Raw genomic sequence first — 17,621 nt, 5'->3', positions numbered from 1 at the left:
ATATAATTCAAAATAATCAATATATTATACCAATTTAATATACAAATTATTATATCAAATTTAACAACAACATTATTATTATATTTAAAAAAAAATATTTGTAAAGACTTCAACTATATAGGTGTTTCTGCGCAAAGCGCGGGCATTCACCTAGTGAATATAAATAAACATAAACATCCAAATCAAAAACCGTACAACTTTCTCTTCAATAATGATTGAGGTTTTGTAGGGAACTTGATGGGTTTTGGCCATATGAACATTCCTATGTGCACATGCAAATCCTAATGCTTGGATCTAGGTTTCTCTAATTAAACATGCATTGAAGACTTCTAATGGCTAATAGAGTATAAGAACAATACAAAATAAGAGTTAGAAGCTTACCTTGAAACACTTGTTTGATCTTCTTGTTCTTGGAGCTCTAGAGTCACAAATGTCACTCCTCTAATGGCTTACAAACACCAACTAGCAAGAGGATGATTTGAGAGAGAGGAGAGGGAAGAAATCGGCCAGGGTTTCTTTGCTTTAGCAGAGGTGCCGATTTCCCTTGCCCTAGGGGTCTATTTATACTTGTAAGGCTCCTAGGTTTTCACCCTTAAACCCTAGTTGGATAATCTTTACTCAAAGCAATCCAAATCCTTTCCATGATAATCCCTTGGATGATTTGTGGCTTATCCCAAGCCCTTGAAATCGTCCAATCCTATCCAAGAAAGATTTACAGCCCAAAGTGTAACTATCAAACAATTGACAGTTTATACCCTCTTATTTAATTAATCTCTTTAAGTCACCAAATTAATTCCAATTAATTTATGACTCATATTAATCAAATAACAATATTATTATTCCTTATGTTATTCTCATAATATATTAATAATATTTATTCTCTCATAATAAATCATCCTGTCAAGTTGCTATGGCGAAGGCAACCCAAAAGGACCATGCACAATCGGGTCAAATACTTGCCTAATATAGTTGCAGCCTTAGATACTATTCCAACAGAACTTACGAGCCCAAAGAAGTTTCCGAACCGTCCAAAATACCCCAATCATATTTTATCTGTTCAAGAAAACCAAACGAACTTAACGTTTTATCTAAAACAGCCAAACTAAGTTACACTTTTGTTCAATTCCATGGAAGTCAAAGAAGAGAAATAAATCACACGACTTATTATCATATCGGGAAAATGACTTGTTAGACCAACAAAGTATCCAAACCGGTCAAACAACCTCAATCATGTTTTTATTGTTAAAAAAACCAATGAACTTAACCTTTTGAAGAGACAAAACATGATTGAGGTTTTTTGAACGATTTGAAAACTTCGTAGGGCTTTTTTAGACAAAAGGTTAAATTCGTTGGGTTTTCTTGAACAGACAAAACATGATTGAGGTTTTTGAACGGTTTGAAAAATGTGTTGCACTTATAAGTTATTTTCCAAGGTTTTGTACGAAAACACCACACCTATTTAAATAAAAGTGCCCAATTAAAAGCAAAAAAAGGATATACCAACACCAAGACCACCCAAATTTTGTTGATTCGTAACCTTGCACCACAAATATTGCACCTGGTTCTGGGTATGTAATTTATTTAGGTATCTAGCATTTTTAGCCTTGGACTCGGCGAGTTGAAGGACCAACTCGCCGAGTAGAAGCGGGATGGGACGCGCGATTTAAGTTATGGGCTCGTTGAGTCGGGTCCCGGACTCAACGAGTTGGGCCTGACTGGACAAAACCCTAATCTGAGGGTTTGCACCCTATTTAATCATCTCTATCAACCACCACTTGTCCCTAATGCTCCCAGAAACTCTCCCTAGTAAACCCTAAGTGTTTTGGTGCAAGATCTAAGGCTTTTGAGTGATTTTTGTGGGTTTTGACATCAAGGAAGAATGAAGAGCATAGAAGGATCAAGAGGAGACTGAAGGATTCGAGTTTGGTGCATCACTTCCAGTCCTTGAAAGGTATTAAGTTTGTACCTTGCTTGTTCATTCGTTAGATCCCTTTTTGGGGAATATTTAGGGCTTTTTAAGCCAAATGAGGTGTCCAACCATGACTGCAAATATGGTTGGGGGTCAAGACTTCGGGTCAAAGTCTTGGAAGGAGCCACAAAGCAAATTTGGGTTGCTTCTGCACCCAAGGAAGGTCCCATGCACCACAAGAGTCATTTTAGAGCCTTTTTGGCTCAAAAGTTCGATGCATGCACGTAAAGTTCGAAACTTTACGTGCTAGATTGAGCTTAGGGGCTTAGATCTATCTTTTGGTCAAAAGTTGTACATTAGAAATCGAGGAAATAGAGCTTGGATGTTATCGACTCGGCGAGTCCATTCTTGGGACTCGACAAGTCCAAGGCTTTGAGTCCCATACCTGTTGAGGGTCAGAAGGACTCAGTTGGGTGTTAGAAGGGTTGTAGCAGGACCGAAAGAGTGACCCAACACATCGGACTTAGTTTTAGACCTGGAGTTCATGGGACTCGATGAGTGCTAGAACAGACTCGGTGAGTCCAAGGCAATCTTCTTATGGATGAAGATTAACTCGATGAGTTGTTCATACAACTCGGCGAGTCGGGATCAGGACTTGTTCATCAGTTGAAGGTGAACTCGACGAGTGTTCATCCGACTCGCCGAGTCGGATGAAGGTTCGTTGATGTTCATAAAGAAGGGAACTCGTCAAGTCGTTGCCAAACTCGATGAGTTGAGTTGTGAATAAGGAAGAGTAAAGGAAGAGGACTCGACGAGTTGACGGTCCAACTTGGCGAGTCCGGGTCAACTGGAAGTTGACTTTGACTTGGACTTGGTTGGGGGTAAAATAGTCATTTTACCCCAAGAGTAGATATCAGTTTCTGACTGACTGTTTTGTAGGGGATTATAGCCGGAGGACTTCCGGAGCAGCAGTAGGCAGAGGTTTCCCACACAGATTATCAACAGCTACTTGTTCGAGGTGAGTTACCTTCCAGTAGCGGTGGGTCTACGACCATAATGCGGGCCCACCAGTAGGAGTTGTATGTTAGATGATTGTCTTTGTGATATCATCTAGGTTTGCTACTATCTGATATGTTATATGCTGGCATGATATGTTATATATGATAGTAGTAGAGTTCACTTGTTAGGACCGAAGGGTAGGTCAGACACCCCAGATATGTTTGACAGTATGTGATGATATGTTTATATGCTGGCATGATATGTTATATGTGATAGTGGTAGTAGGAGGGGAATAGTCCGCAAGTTCGGTTGTTAGGACCGACGGGTAGGTCAGCACCCCAGAATGGCTTGACATGGGTAGGTCAGCACCCCAGAATGGATTGACACAGGTAGGATGGCACCTCAGAATGGCCGCATGGGTAGGTCGGCACCCTAGAATGGTCGTACGGGTAGTTCGGCGCCCCAGAATAGCTGTACCGGGTAGGTCGGGCACCCTAGAATTGCCTGGCAGTATGTATGCTATGTGATTGTATGGTATGTGGTACGATGGGGGAACTCACTAAGCTTCGTGCTTATAGTTTACAGTTTTGGTTTCAGGTACCTCTTCAGCAAAGGGGAAGGAGCTGGCGCGGTAGCAGCACATCATACACACATATGTTGGTTTTCTACATTAGAGTTTCTTGGGATTGTACTCTGACATTATTCTTATTTTTGGTGAATGGTTTTTCAGAAATGAGTTGAGGTTTTATGAAAAGTTATGATTAGATGGTGTTTTTTTATATTTTTTTTTACAAGTCAATTACTTAAAAATGAAATTTTTGGACTTGAAAATTGGGTAGTTACAAGTTGGTATCAGAGCTGTGGTTTGAGGGATTCGGACACACCTTCGGGGGTGTCTGGACTCAACCGAAGGGATTAAAAGATTTTTTTACAAGGAAAATGACTTTGAGTAAAAGAGTTTTAAGAAAGATCAAAGTGTGTGATGTGCGCAATCGGCCGAGCTCAAGTAAGTATTCCCCAAAGTACCCATACAAGTTTGTATTATGTTTGTCAGTTTTAGTAGAACAACATGCTAGAATAGGACTAAGGATCTAGGAATGATGCCTTATCTTCCTAATTTATGTGCTTCAGCTTATGAGAATTGCATGCTAGTATTGAGTAGACAGTAATAGGATAACATGTTTAGGTTATGCCTGGTAGTATGAGCACAACATTGTATGCTGGTACAGTTTCTCGTTAGGAGAATAGAGTTGCTAGAGTAGTTACCTGTGTCCAAATGCTGCTTTCTTCGTGCTTTGTAGGGCTCTGAATGATGGGAGTTAGCCATTAGGTGAGTACATCGCGTCATATGTGATTAGGATTGAATAATCTCAGAGTGTTGGATTTGGCCCTATTACGCAGCTCTCGCTTGAGTGTAACTGTTGTGGGGACGAGTCTTTTACTCAAAGGATTATCCAAGCCTCATTACATGTGATGGTATTCAGGTAATGGCTAATTAGCATTACTAGGAGGCCTTCAGCAGCTGAGGACAGGTTTGGATGGAGTCAGAGATTTCCCTAGGGTAAGCCTAGGATGAGAATATCAGAGATCAGCAGGGAAAAAGGGACTTGGAGGAGTCAAGGTAGTCCTTGAGGAAAGTAAAGATAGATGTGGAAGGTAGTATGGGCCCGTACTGATGGGTTTTGGTCATAAGACATCCTATGTGCTCATACAAACCCTAATGCTTGGATCTAGGTTTCTCTATTGTACATGCTTTGAATCCAAGACTATAAACCCTAATTCTAGCATACAAGTAATCATATTAGATATTAGAATAAGTTTATAATGTTACCTTGATTGTTATGTAGCAATAACAATCCCAATTCCTCCTTGAATTGACTTTGGAAGGCTTAGAGTCACAAGTGTCACTCCTCTAATGGTTCACAAACACCATAAGCAAGAGGATGAAGAGGAGAGAGAGGATGGAGGCTGCCCAAAACGTGTTCTAACCCTAGAAAAGAAGTTCCCCACGTTTTTGAGTCATAAGGGTCTTATATATAGTAAGGCTATTAAGGTTATCTAACAAGGAAACCCTAATTTGGTTGCTTAAGCCCTAAGCAACCCATAGACTCCTTTAATCAAGCCCATGGACGATTTCCTTATGGGTTTCCCCATAGAAATCGTCCACCTCTTGATTCAAGGCAATCCATGGCCCAAATTGCAATTATCCTATAATTACAATTCCAGTCCCTTAAGTTTAATTAATCTCTTTTAGTCACAAAAATAATTACCAATTAATTATTGACTAATATTAATTAAACAATATGATTTCCCTTTTAATATATTATTCCCATAATATATTAATAAATCATATTTAATCCTTTCTCTCCATAATTCATCATATCAAGTTGCTTTGGTGAAGGCAACCCAAAAGGACCATGCACCATCGGGTCAAGTACATACCAAAATAGTTATGGACTTAGACACTAATCCAACAGTCTCCCACTTGGATACGTCTAATAACTATTCTGCGTATGACTTCAGATCCTGATCTGCAATCGTAGCTTTCCAAAGCCGCTGTCAACTCTGATCCTATCAGATACGCATGTCCTTAGATAAGGGATCATATATTCCTCCATTCTAGATATCATATGAGATATGATTTCAAATCATTTTCTTTGTACTACTTCTCGATTTCTGATTTATGACGACAGACTAATTGAACAAATCAAATTAGCCCTAGCCCGGCCGAGCATTTACGTTTGTCATCACTAAACCATCGAGGGGCCCAAAGATATCGCTTTTATCCTACTTTGAATAAAGGGAATGGATAAACTTTGATACAATGCTCGCTTGTACTCACGCACCGAATCACACACAACAATATGTTTTATAACACCAAGTTAATGGTGCGTTTACATATTATCAATGTGCAACCGATTTGCAAGATACAACTCACACATCTCGGTTTCAAGAATATAAGATGTTATCATCTCACCAATCACTCGTGATACAATTCATGGAGTGATCCAAGTGAGCGTGGGTTTAATCTAATGCTCAAATCATATTCATAAGCACTCATGAACGTTTCAGCAAACATTTGCTTATGTCTAATGCTCTTTAGACAATCCACACACCAATTCACGACAGTCTTCATTCATATCTACTTCCAACATATGAACGACTGTGGCCCGTTTGAATAATTCGATTATTCTTAATAAACTCAATTATTCTGGAAGTCAAAACATGCAAATGTGAAACACAAGAATAATACTAATCCCATATGGCCTCAAACCTTTGAGTATAAATAAAACGCCTTTTATTTATCACCATATTGATTACTCATTATTTGTCGTTTCGGGTAATCAACTTCTTACTTGAATTCCAACACTTGTCCCATGCTCCTAGCATGCACACAATGTTTACCTATGGTTCTTACTTTGTGAAATAGATCTCATTGAATACATTTCCAATCCTTCTCATTTCACAACTCCAAATCTGTTTTTCATAAGTCAAAGAATATCAAATTCTTGCTACTTATAGAATATGCTAGATTCTAACATTCTATGCAACTATCCTTTCGTAATGTCACTGCACCAAAGTCACAAAGACCATTGCCGATGATATTACAAAGTCCTCTATTGTTACAAGACAATTCCATAGACGTGATGTCTCTCACTCAAAGTACATTCTTCGAACATCCTTTTGCATAGAAGTTTCTAATCTAGTCATAGATTTTCAATATTCAATTCCCAATATGGACACACTTCCATATTTTCCATGTGACAACTCATTCTTAATAGTATCTTATCTATTCGTAATGATGTCGATATGGTCCATCCAATATGGAAACATTTCCATATTTTCCAATACTATACTTCCAACTACTCACAAGCGACCAATCCTCGTCGAACTTTGGATTGTCCTTTGATAGTTGTTTAATTATTTTAGTCAAAACCAATTCTAGTCCCTTTTCCCTCTAAATGCGCTCGACATTTGGAAAATTTTAGAATGGTCAAACATTAAAGCATTTGCAATCGATCCTATACCCGAAGCGTATGGGACACGACGCATAATGTTTTATTTTCTATGTTCTCAAAATTCGAATTGTGAAGAGGGATGCCGTAATCATAATCGAAATTTTAAGAACACACTATGTACCTTTGACTAAATTTTATTAACATTCCACAACCTAAGCCTTTAGATTTGAAATGAAGCATAATATTCTCTCCCTTAATTATAGCAAAACAATTCTTCAACTATTGCGACTTTGCAAAGTATGACTCTTGTTTTCTATAATTAATATTGCTAACCTTGCAATACTTTCCTTAATAATCATACAATCATAACTTTTATGCTCCCACTATCTTGATGATTATTATAAAACATAACTTTTATGCTCCCACTAGCTTCGACTTGTATTCAAAATATCTTAACTTCTAGGAAAAACAATACTTATTGAATTTCTTAAGTTCATGTTTCTAATACTTAGTGCTTTGATAATCTTTTATCAATGCTTTTTGAACTTATACACCTTTGCCTTAGATAGTTCATATGTGTGTCTAAACGATTAAGACTAATTGCCAAACCTTACAATTCAAATCATGGAAAGGGATACCGTAACCATAATTGAATTCGAGAATGCAATTTTACAATCACTATCTTCTTAAAATCTTTCTTAGTGAAAGCATTTCCTCACAATCATTTTCATGAAGGAGGAAATCTTATGACACTTAGATTTAAACGGTGTATGTGTTCCTATCCATGTGAATTTGTTAAAACCAAAGTTTACGACAAATTCAAACTCATATGGACCGAACTTTCTTAATCTTGATTTCTTGCCTTATGGTAGCACAACTGCCCACCATGTCTTCCAAGTAGTTAAGAAGCTCACCCTTTCCTATCAATATACCTTTCATTGATTAAGGTGCTTTGCCTTTTATGTGTTCAAAATGAGAACTCATAGAACTCACATGCATAATTAACTTGATTGGATTGGCACAGAAACAAAATAATGTCATCACGATAGGTTGTAAACCTCAACTCGTGTGCTAGTGATGATCGATAAGGTTTATTTGATTTGTTCTTGAGACTTTTCAAGACCATTAAGACTCCCACTGACTCCTTGACATATAAGGTTCTCTTGTCAATAACCATTTCTTGATAAACAAATATTCAAGAGTTAGTGTAGCTTTTATCAAAACTCCTCATAAATTGGTCCTAGTTGATCTTTGTCTTAACTAAGACATCACAACTTACCACATTTAATGAATGTTTTAAACCTTAATACTTTTCACTCATTGTCACAATCTTAACTCTAAGACTTGTTTTGGAACGAATTATGATTGACTTCTTGATTTGACCATTTCTTCAATCTTTGATTCCTCTTCTTGGACATACAATTGTACCAAGACTCACTTAGAGGATCAATTGAGATATGGTTCTTAATCATTAAGACCTATCATAAAGCATAAAAGGTACTCTCCCTTCTTCTTATAATGGAGAAACTTTTATCTCTCTGCCTACTTGATTCTTGTTATTCGTTCTACTATTGATTTAAACCTTTTTCAATCAATTCAGAATTACACTTAATCTTATAAGTATAATCATATTTACTAAACCTTTAGTAAATCATGACGAATATCTCGTTACTCTTATGGTGGACTTTGATCAACACACAACTTTGTGTACTCGATCTCCTAGTCCTTCACTTGACACTTTGTCAATGAATTAGTCTAATTTCCAAATATGAAATTTCTCATTCATCGTGCATCCACGTTGCATGATTCCAAGTTTATGTCCAATTGAAACTTGGGCGATGAGAAACTCTCCCTATTTGGTAAATTCTCGACTTTCCATAACATAATAAGAACCAAATCCATTATTGCTAATAATAGAAACATTTTAACATCAATTTTTCATACTCGCCATTGCAAGGATAAATAAATAAAATTTAAAGTCAAAATTTATTTTATTGCGGAAAAATTTGTCCTTACAATGCAACTCATTGAAAAACTTATGCTAATACATCTTTCTTAGCAATCTAATTCTAACTCTAAGTAGTAGCTCAAGAATCTTATCTTCGAGAATTGCGATCGAAATCCATTCCTTCACGGTTAGATTCTGCTCACTTCTTCCCTTAAGCTTCCTTTCTTTTCTTCGATCCTACAAAACATCAATTGTAATCTTATCACATTATGTATTGAGAATCTAGAATAGGAGCTTAAAAGAGTTAGTCAATGGATTTTACCTAAATTAGAGCCATACGTTTCGACTCTCCCATCTCTTAGATCTCTTAGGTAAATGGGGCAGCTTCGTCTCCAATGCCCTTTCTCTTGGCAATAAAAGCAAATTGACTCTTTTGGAACATGACATGGAACTACTTCAGACATTGTCTTTCTCTTGTGATCAAACTTTTCGATCATAGCATGTCTTTCGTTGCCATTGTCTATATCCATAGAGGTCTCGAAGGCAGATTCACCAATCAACTTTGCTTTCCTATTGCGCCAAATCATTGCTGATTCAGCAGCAATAAGCATATAGGTGAGATCTATAAGGGTCACGTCGTAGTTCATCATATAGTACTCTCTTACGAACTCACTATATGAGTTGTGAAGTGACTGAAGAACCCAATCAACAGCCATTTCCTCACAGACAACAGATCCTAACATTCTTAACTTATCAATGTGTGATTACATCCCTAGGACGTGTGCACACACCGACTTTCCTTCTTTATGCTTACTTGCCAAAAGGGCTTGAGTGATCTTGAACTTTTCAAGCCTTTGAACTTGTGGGTTAGGGAGAATAATTGGAGGAGGAGGAGGAAGTGAAGTATGATCTCTTGTTCCTTGATCGAATCGTGGAATATCATCTTCATGTGGAATGGTTGTTCCACGGGATTTGAGAAGACCATAGTTGTCAAACTTTGACATCTGCAAAACGGGAGAAAATGAATTCAAGTTAATTGATCGATTGAGTCCTTAGTAAATCACCCAAATGAGATACTAAGGCTAGGACCCAACACAATACGCTACAACCTAGAAAAGGGATGCCGTAATCTAGTTGCAGAATATTTGAAGGTAAGTGAATGACGATTCACTAATTTCCACCATGAAAAACGAAAAAAGAAATTTAAGTTTTAAATCTATGAAAACTCCTAGATCCTTTGAGATTCATTGAACTTTCAATGGAATGTTTAAATCTCGATATGCCCCTCTTGTTTGTGACTGGGATGCAGAGGATCACAAAGCGGGTGTGAATAACCATGCAAACTTACATGGTGCCCTCACATGTTACGGTCGTCTATTCGATGTGCCGGTAAACCACACACGCTCCACCGAACTATGACAAACATTGAGTCACCCTTTGCTTTGTAACACCCGAGATTTTGAAAGCCAAGAACGTAATGGAAACCCTAAATTTAGGAGGGACTCGACGAGTCCAAGGAAGGACTCGGCGAGTCGGAACGGGATCCGGGTCGGGGAGTAAGTGACCGACTCGGCGAGTCGGCCAAGGTGACTCGGCGAGTCTGGTCTGTGCGAGGAAAACCCTAATTCCGGGAGTTGTATCATATATAAAGGGTGTTATGTCCCTCCCTCAGCCCCCATATCACTCCAGAAGACCTGTAAACCTTATAATCCGTGTGAGCTTCCATTATTGAGAGAATAGCTTTGGGGAGGAAGGAAACTTTGGAGAGAAACTTGAAGATCAAGAAGGTTGCTTCAAGGGAGAAGTGTGTGCTCGAGATCTACCTCAGTTGTGTTCATTTTGAAGGTATTAAGCTGTCATTTTCCCTTTTTTGCATCTAGATCTATTTTGTCATAAGATTTGGGGGTTTTATGGTTGTTTGAGACCCAAATCGGGTTAAGGGCTTAGATATGTTGTTGCCACTTCAGATCTATTGTTGGGATGGTCTATTATGTCATAAAGCATCAGGAGATGAGTAGTTGGTGAAGCCCTTGTGTCCTTAAACCAAACCCTAATGTGTTTTGAGCCTAGATCTCTTTAGTTATACGTAAAGTTTGCAGCTTTATGTAGGGATTGAGCTTTGGAAGTATGGATCTATGGATTGGAGTCCCTGCATGACTCAAAAGCCCTCTGCATGTTGGGAGATCTGAATGGACTCGGCGAGTCCTTTGAGTGGACTCGGCGAGTACCATGAAGATGAGGAAGAACTCGACGAGTGGGATGAACAGCTCGTCGAGTCGGATGAAGATAAACATGAACTCGGCGAGTTGGATGAAGTTTGCCGTGTGCTCGGCGAGTCTGTTCTTAGAATCGGCGAGTCAGGTAGAGTGGTCCCAAACCCTTCGAGTTAAGACTCGAGTCAGCGAGTCGAGCCAGGACTCAGTGAGTTAGACAGGATAGGAGTCGGGAATCAGTAGACTCGGCGAGTCAGGGGCTGACTCGGCGAGTAGAGTTGCGAGTGGAAGGACTCTGGACTTATGAACTCGGCGAGTCAGTAAGGTGACTCGGCGAGTAGGGTTGACCTGGAAGGTTGACTTTGACCAGGACATTGACCTTGACCAGAGTTGACTTGGTTGACCTTTGGAGGCCAGTTAGACTAAGTGTTAGGTTGTTATTGGAAGCTCAGGGAGCTAGCGGAGCAGCAGTTCAGAGTCAGTGGTCAGGTAGCGGTCAAAGGGGTTAGCAGCAGCAGTTCAGCAGTATCAGGTGAGTTTCCCTTTGTATGAATGGGTCTACGGCCACAATGCCGGCCCATGTAGTTATGAGTAGAAGACCCGGGGGTTAGCCCTAGGCACAGTATGCTAGTATGATATTTGGACGAGTTCCAATAACAGAGGGCGGGTGCCCAAGGAGCAGTTTATGTGATAGTTTATACTTGTTGTCTGTGTGATACTTGTATGTGCCTGGTAGGGAGGTGAGTGAGGGCGAGGTCCCGTATCTCACCAATAGCAGAGTGTGGATGGTGTTCCACATTTCAGTAGCAGCAGAGCAGGGGCGAGGCCCAAGTTAGGAAAGGAGTGAGGGTGGGCTGGTCCTGTACCTCATTATCAACAGGAGTATGGACGAGGTTCCATGACTCATCAGTAGCAGGATTCGGGCGAGGCCCAGAGATAGGCGAGGCCTTAGAGCAAGAGTTGTTAGTATATGTTTAGCTTATGTAATGTTATGTGATATGTTTATGTGCTATTATATGTTAGTGGGCGAGGCCCTGTGACAGGCGAGGCCTAAGTGAAACATATCTGTATCCGAGCGGGGCTCGAAGCCAGGCGGGGCCTGGAGCGGCGGGGTCGTTATAGCGGGCGAGGCCCGAAGTAGAGGGCGAGGCCCAGGATAGCGGGCGTGGCCCCGTATGTGCAGTATGTGATTTTGCATGGTATGTGGTAAGGTGGGGAACTCACTAAGCTTTGTGCTTACGGTTTTCGGTTTTGCTTTCAGGTACTTCCGGTAGCGGAGGGAGGAGCTCGGGGTGATCGCATGGCACACACCATAGAGTAGTCAGCCTGGGAATGTTTACTCTGATAATAAACATGTGTTTTGAAAACTATTACTCAGATTATGTTTTGGAATAATGATTTGTTTAAAGTAATGTTTATTTGAAAAGAAATTTTTTGTCTTGAATTTTGGGATGTTACAAGTTGGTATCAGAGCCTTGGTTTGAGGGATTCGGGCATTCTCTCGGGTGTGCCTGAACTCAAACTGAGGGGTCGGATAAAAAGTTTTCAAAAGTGAAAAGACAGTTTTGTAAAAAGAATTTTGAGAACGAAAAACAGTTTTAGAAAAGCAAAAAGAATTCAGAAAGAAAAGAACTTTGAAAAGAGAAAAGAGGTGTGGTGCATGCAATCAACCGAGCTCAAGTAAGTACCCCAAAATACCCATACAAGTTTATGTTATGATTATCAGTTGGTAGAACAGCATGCTAGAATAGGACTAAGGATCTAGGGATGATGCCTTATGTGCCTGTTATTTGTGCTTTTGAGCTGCATGATAGTGCTGATTAGACAGTAGTAGGATAGCCTGTTTAGGTTATGCCTGAGTTTATGAGTTTGTGTTGCATGCTAGTTCAGGTTCTTGCTATGTGGATATGATTGCTTGAGTATGTTATGGTTAGATTTTCCCTTGACCGAATGTTGCTTGCTTTGTGCATTGTGGGATTATGAGTGATGGGAGTTAGCCATTAGGTGGATACGACACGCCACATGTGATCAGGGTTGAATAATCTCAGAGTGTTGGATTTGGTCCTATTGCGCAGCTCTTGTTTGAGTCCAACCGTTGTAGGAACGAGTCTTATACTTGAAGGATTATCCGAGCCTCGTCACATGTGATGGTATCCAGGTGGTGGCTAATTGGCATCGCGAGGAAGCCTTCAGCAGCTGAGGACTGGTTTGAGTAGTGTCAGAGGTTTCCCCAGGGTAAGCCTAGGATGAGATAGTGCTGGGAGCAGTATTAGTGGATGAGGGACCTGGTGGAGTCAAAGCAATTCCTGAGGAAAGTACGGATAGATGTGGAAGGTAGTATGGGCCCGTACTACTGAAAGCAGAGGATCCGTACTTGATTCGGGAAGGGTAGAGACAAGACCGAGAACCTGGTAGGGCATGTTTGGTCTCGTATCAGTGATGGGTATTCTGATAGTGGTTGTGGTATATTTTCAGCATGGTGACATTGCGAGAGAGACCAGCGGGAGGATCAGGCGCCGGAGAGGGATCAGGCTCGGGTTCAGGGACCGAGCAGCTCGAGAAGCGGATGAGAGAGTTGATATCAGCTGAGGTTACGCGCAGTATTCTAGCTCAGACTCCTGTGATCTTTGGCACGGTCAAGGAGGGCATACTGGAGATCTTGGAGGAGAGGCTGGGAGCCTTCCGTACTGAGATGATGGCATTGATGGGAGCGCATACCTTGACGTTTCGAGAGTTTAGAGCCTGCGGGGCACCAGATTATCATGGAGCTAGGGACCCCATTGCTAGCAGCAGATGGTTGGCTGATGTTGCCATCGCTTTTCGTACGAGCAAGTGTCCCGAGGGGGACAAGGTTAGACTCGCCTCCTGTCTTCTGAAGGACAGAGCGAGGGATTGGTGGGAGGAGATTGGTCATGCTTTGGGGGATGATGCTGCGTTGGACGCGATGACTTGGGGCGATTTCTCGGCCAGGTTCAGGGTGGAGTTTTCGCCGATTATTGAGGTGCAGCAGCTGGCATGAGAGTTTCAGGATTTGACGCAGACTACTGAGACTGTGGCGGAGATCACCGCCAATTTCAGGGAGAGGGCTCTTCTTGTACCGCAGTATGTAGCGGATGAGGAGATGAAGAAGGCTCGGTACCATGAGATGTTGAGGGATGATATCAGGGAGTTCGTGAGCAGGTCCAGCTGTAAGATGCTGGAAGATATGATTTCTCGGGCTAGGGAAAGGGAAATTGATTTGGAGCAGATCCGGAAGAGGAAGCCGGATGAGGTTTAGGTATCAGCGGGTTCGGGAAAAAGGCCCAAGGGATCGGATTCGAGATCGAGGGATCATCAGAACCGCAGTCAGTGCGGAAAGTGTGGCAGGGTGCACGGGGGTGCGTGCAGGAGTGGTAGCGGTGGTGAGTCTGGCTGCTTCAAGTGCGGTCGGACTGGTCATTTTAGCAGGGATTGTACTGTTACCGCCGCGTAGGGATTTGACATGATATGTTTTCATTGCAACCAGCGGGGTCACAAGAAGGCTCAGTGCCCCAGTTTGTCTTCGGCAGGACGGGTGGTGGCACCCGCCCCTGCAACCTTGAGGATCGCGGATGGCCGTCAGGGCCGGGTAGAGGCACCTGCAGCAGGGAGCAGGGCTTTTCAGATGACGACCTTGGAGACGCGAGCATCGCCGGACGTTGCAGGTATGCAATTTCCATTCTCAGTTCTTTTATTTCGTGCATGATTTCATTGTTATGGTTCTGCATCATTATCGGTATGAGTATTTTATTTTGATTGGTTGATTGTGATCGAGTTATATGCCATCTGCATACCTTGGATATTTGTATGGTAGTTAGGGGATGTGCTCTATTGAAGAAGGTTTCGAAGGATGCAGTAACTGTAGCATGCTTGGGAGGGATTTGGTACGTTTCGCTAGTTCGGAGTGGTACAGTGATTGTGATGGATTGGCTAAAACCCTAGCTATGGCGGGCTTGGGTTCCTCAGTAGATGGGTTATGGTATGGTAGCAGAGATCGGGATCCCTTTGAGTATTGGGCAGCAAGGGGTAAGCAGGATCGAAGTAGGGGAGAATCCTCCGGGTGTGCCCAGAGAGGAGCACGCAGACCCAGAACGAGTACGTGACCTTCGAGAGGGAAGAGAAGTAGTTCAACGTTTGATGGATTGAGGATTTCAGGGTTGGGAGTTTGAGAAACTCCATATCGGCTAGCGCGTGGGATGGTAATGGTTGGTGATGTAAGACTACGGGTAAGCCGTAGCATTCCTTAGTAGTTTCGTTAGCGGAGTCGAGGCGAGGCCCTTATCTCCTAGTGACCTGGTAGGGATCAAGATTGGGTAAGTGGATGAGAATGATAGGGAGTTGCCTATATAGCTCTAGAGAAGTGAGACTTTGAGAGAGGCCACTCCAGGATATAGTTGGGTGAGACCCGTGGGCGAGGCCCGTATGAGATTAGCAGTGTAGATGAGACCTGAGAGCAGGGTTGCTCAGTAGTATGGTTGGGTGAGACCCGAGGGCGAGGCCTGTGAGTTCTAGCAGCGCAGGTGGGACCTGGTAGGGACTCTAGTGTCAAGATAGGGGATCAGGGATCCCAGGTTTGTGGTGCCTGGATGGCAGGATTGTTTGAGCAGTTATAGGTGGTCGAGGTTTCTTTGGAAGTCGCTGAGAGCGACCAGTGATGGTGTTGGGACTAGCTACCGGTGGGAACCGGTAATCCAGTCATTGATAGGTTGGTAGGGACCAGGGCAGTCCCAGTTTGTGCTTATGCCTTATGTGCCTGTTATTTGTGCTTTTGAGCTGCATGATAGTGCTGATTAGACAGTAGTAGGATAGCCTGTTTAGGTTATGCCTGAGTTTATGAGTTTGTGTTGCATGCTAGTTCAGGTTCTTGCTATGTGGATATGATTGCTTGAGTATGTTATGGTTTTTGAGCTGCATTATGTGCCTGTTATTTGTGCTTTTGAGCTGCATGATAGTGCTGATTAGACAGTAGTAGGATAGCCTGTTTAGGTTATGCCTGAGTTTATGAGTTTGTGTTGCATGCTAGTTCAGGTTCTTGCTATGTGGATATGATTGCTTGAGTATGTTATGGTTAGATTTTCCCTTGACCGAATGTTGCTTGCTTTGTGCATTGTGGGATTCTGAGTGATGGGAGTTAGCCATTAGGTGGATACGACACGCCACATGTGATCAGGGTTGAATAATCTCAGAGTGTTGGATTTGGTCCTATTGCGCAGCTCTTGTTTGAGTCCAACCGTTGTAGGAACGAGTCTTATACTTGAAGGATTATCCGAGCCTCGTCACATGTGATGGTATCCAGGTGGTGGCTAATTGGCATCGCGAGGAAGCCTTCAGCAGCTGAGGACTGGTTTGAGTAGTGTCAGAGGTTTCCCTAGGGTAAGCCTAGGATGAGATAGTGCTGGGAGCAGTATTAGTGGATGAGGGACCTGGTGGAGTCAAAGCAATTCCTGAGGAAAGTACGGATAAATGTGGAAGGTAGTATGGGCCCGTACTACTGAAAGCAGAGGATCCGCACTCGATTCGGGAAGGGCAGAGACAAGACCGGGAACCTGGTAGGGCATGTTTGGTCTCGTATCAGTGATGAGTATTCTGATAGTGGTTGTGGTATATTTTCAGCATGGTGACATTGCGAGAGAGACCAGCGGGCGGATCAGGCGCCAGAGAGGGATCAGGCTCGGGTTTAGGGACCGAGCAGCTCGAGGAGCAGATGAGAGAGTTGATATCAGCTGAGGTTACTGTTGGATTAATGTCTAAGTCCATAACTATAATTGGTAAGACTTGACCCGACCCGACATGGTCCATTTGGGTTGCATACCATCATGCACTTGGATAGACTATAATGAGAGAAATAAGACACTTATGGTTATTAATATATTATAAGTTCTAGTATATTAATAATAAGAATAATAAGATTATTTAATTAGTATTGATCAAGAATTAATCTAGGATTAATTAAGTGATCAAAAGAAGACTAATTAAATATATGGGTTGATTGTGTAAATCATCCATACTTGTATAGTGGGCTAATGCTCCATGGATAATCAAGTTGGGCTAAAACCCATAGGATGGTCCATGGATGCTCCATGGTGTATTTGTACCCATGGATCATGGAAATGAAAGGCCATGTCAATTAGGGTTTACATGGTGTAACCCTAACTATATAAGCATCTTATTCTTGACCAAAATCGGCCACTAGTGTGTGATATGAAAGGGCTAGCCGATTTTGTTGAGTGTAGAATTCTCTCAAGTCATTCCAAGTGTTTTGATGATTGTGATTCCATTTGAGGTGTCACACTTGGGGCACTAGGCACTCAAGCTTCATGAAGACTTTCTACATCAAAGAGGTATGTATTCTATCTTGTTATAGTTATTGTTTTGTATGCTAGATTAGGATAATACCTTGGAAGTTCTTATTTGCATGTATAATAGAGAAAACATAGATCCAAGGTATTTAGGGTTGCATGTACACTTAGGAGTGTTAGAATGCTCAAAACCCAACAGTGGTATCAGAGCCTAGGCTTGTTTTCTTGTTATACCTGCAATAGAAGCTGAAAAAACGAATTTGGTGCTGTCTGATC

The sequence above is a fragment of the Lactuca serriola genome, chromosome 9 (genome assembly GCF_051521515.1).
Source record: "Lactuca serriola cultivar US96UC23 chromosome 9, Lser_US96UC23_V15, whole genome shotgun sequence".
NCBI classification, from domain to species: Eukaryota; Viridiplantae; Streptophyta; class Magnoliopsida; order Asterales; family Asteraceae; genus Lactuca; species Lactuca serriola.
The sequence above is the reverse complement of the archived record's forward strand: the minus strand, read 5'-3'. Positions refer to the sequence as shown.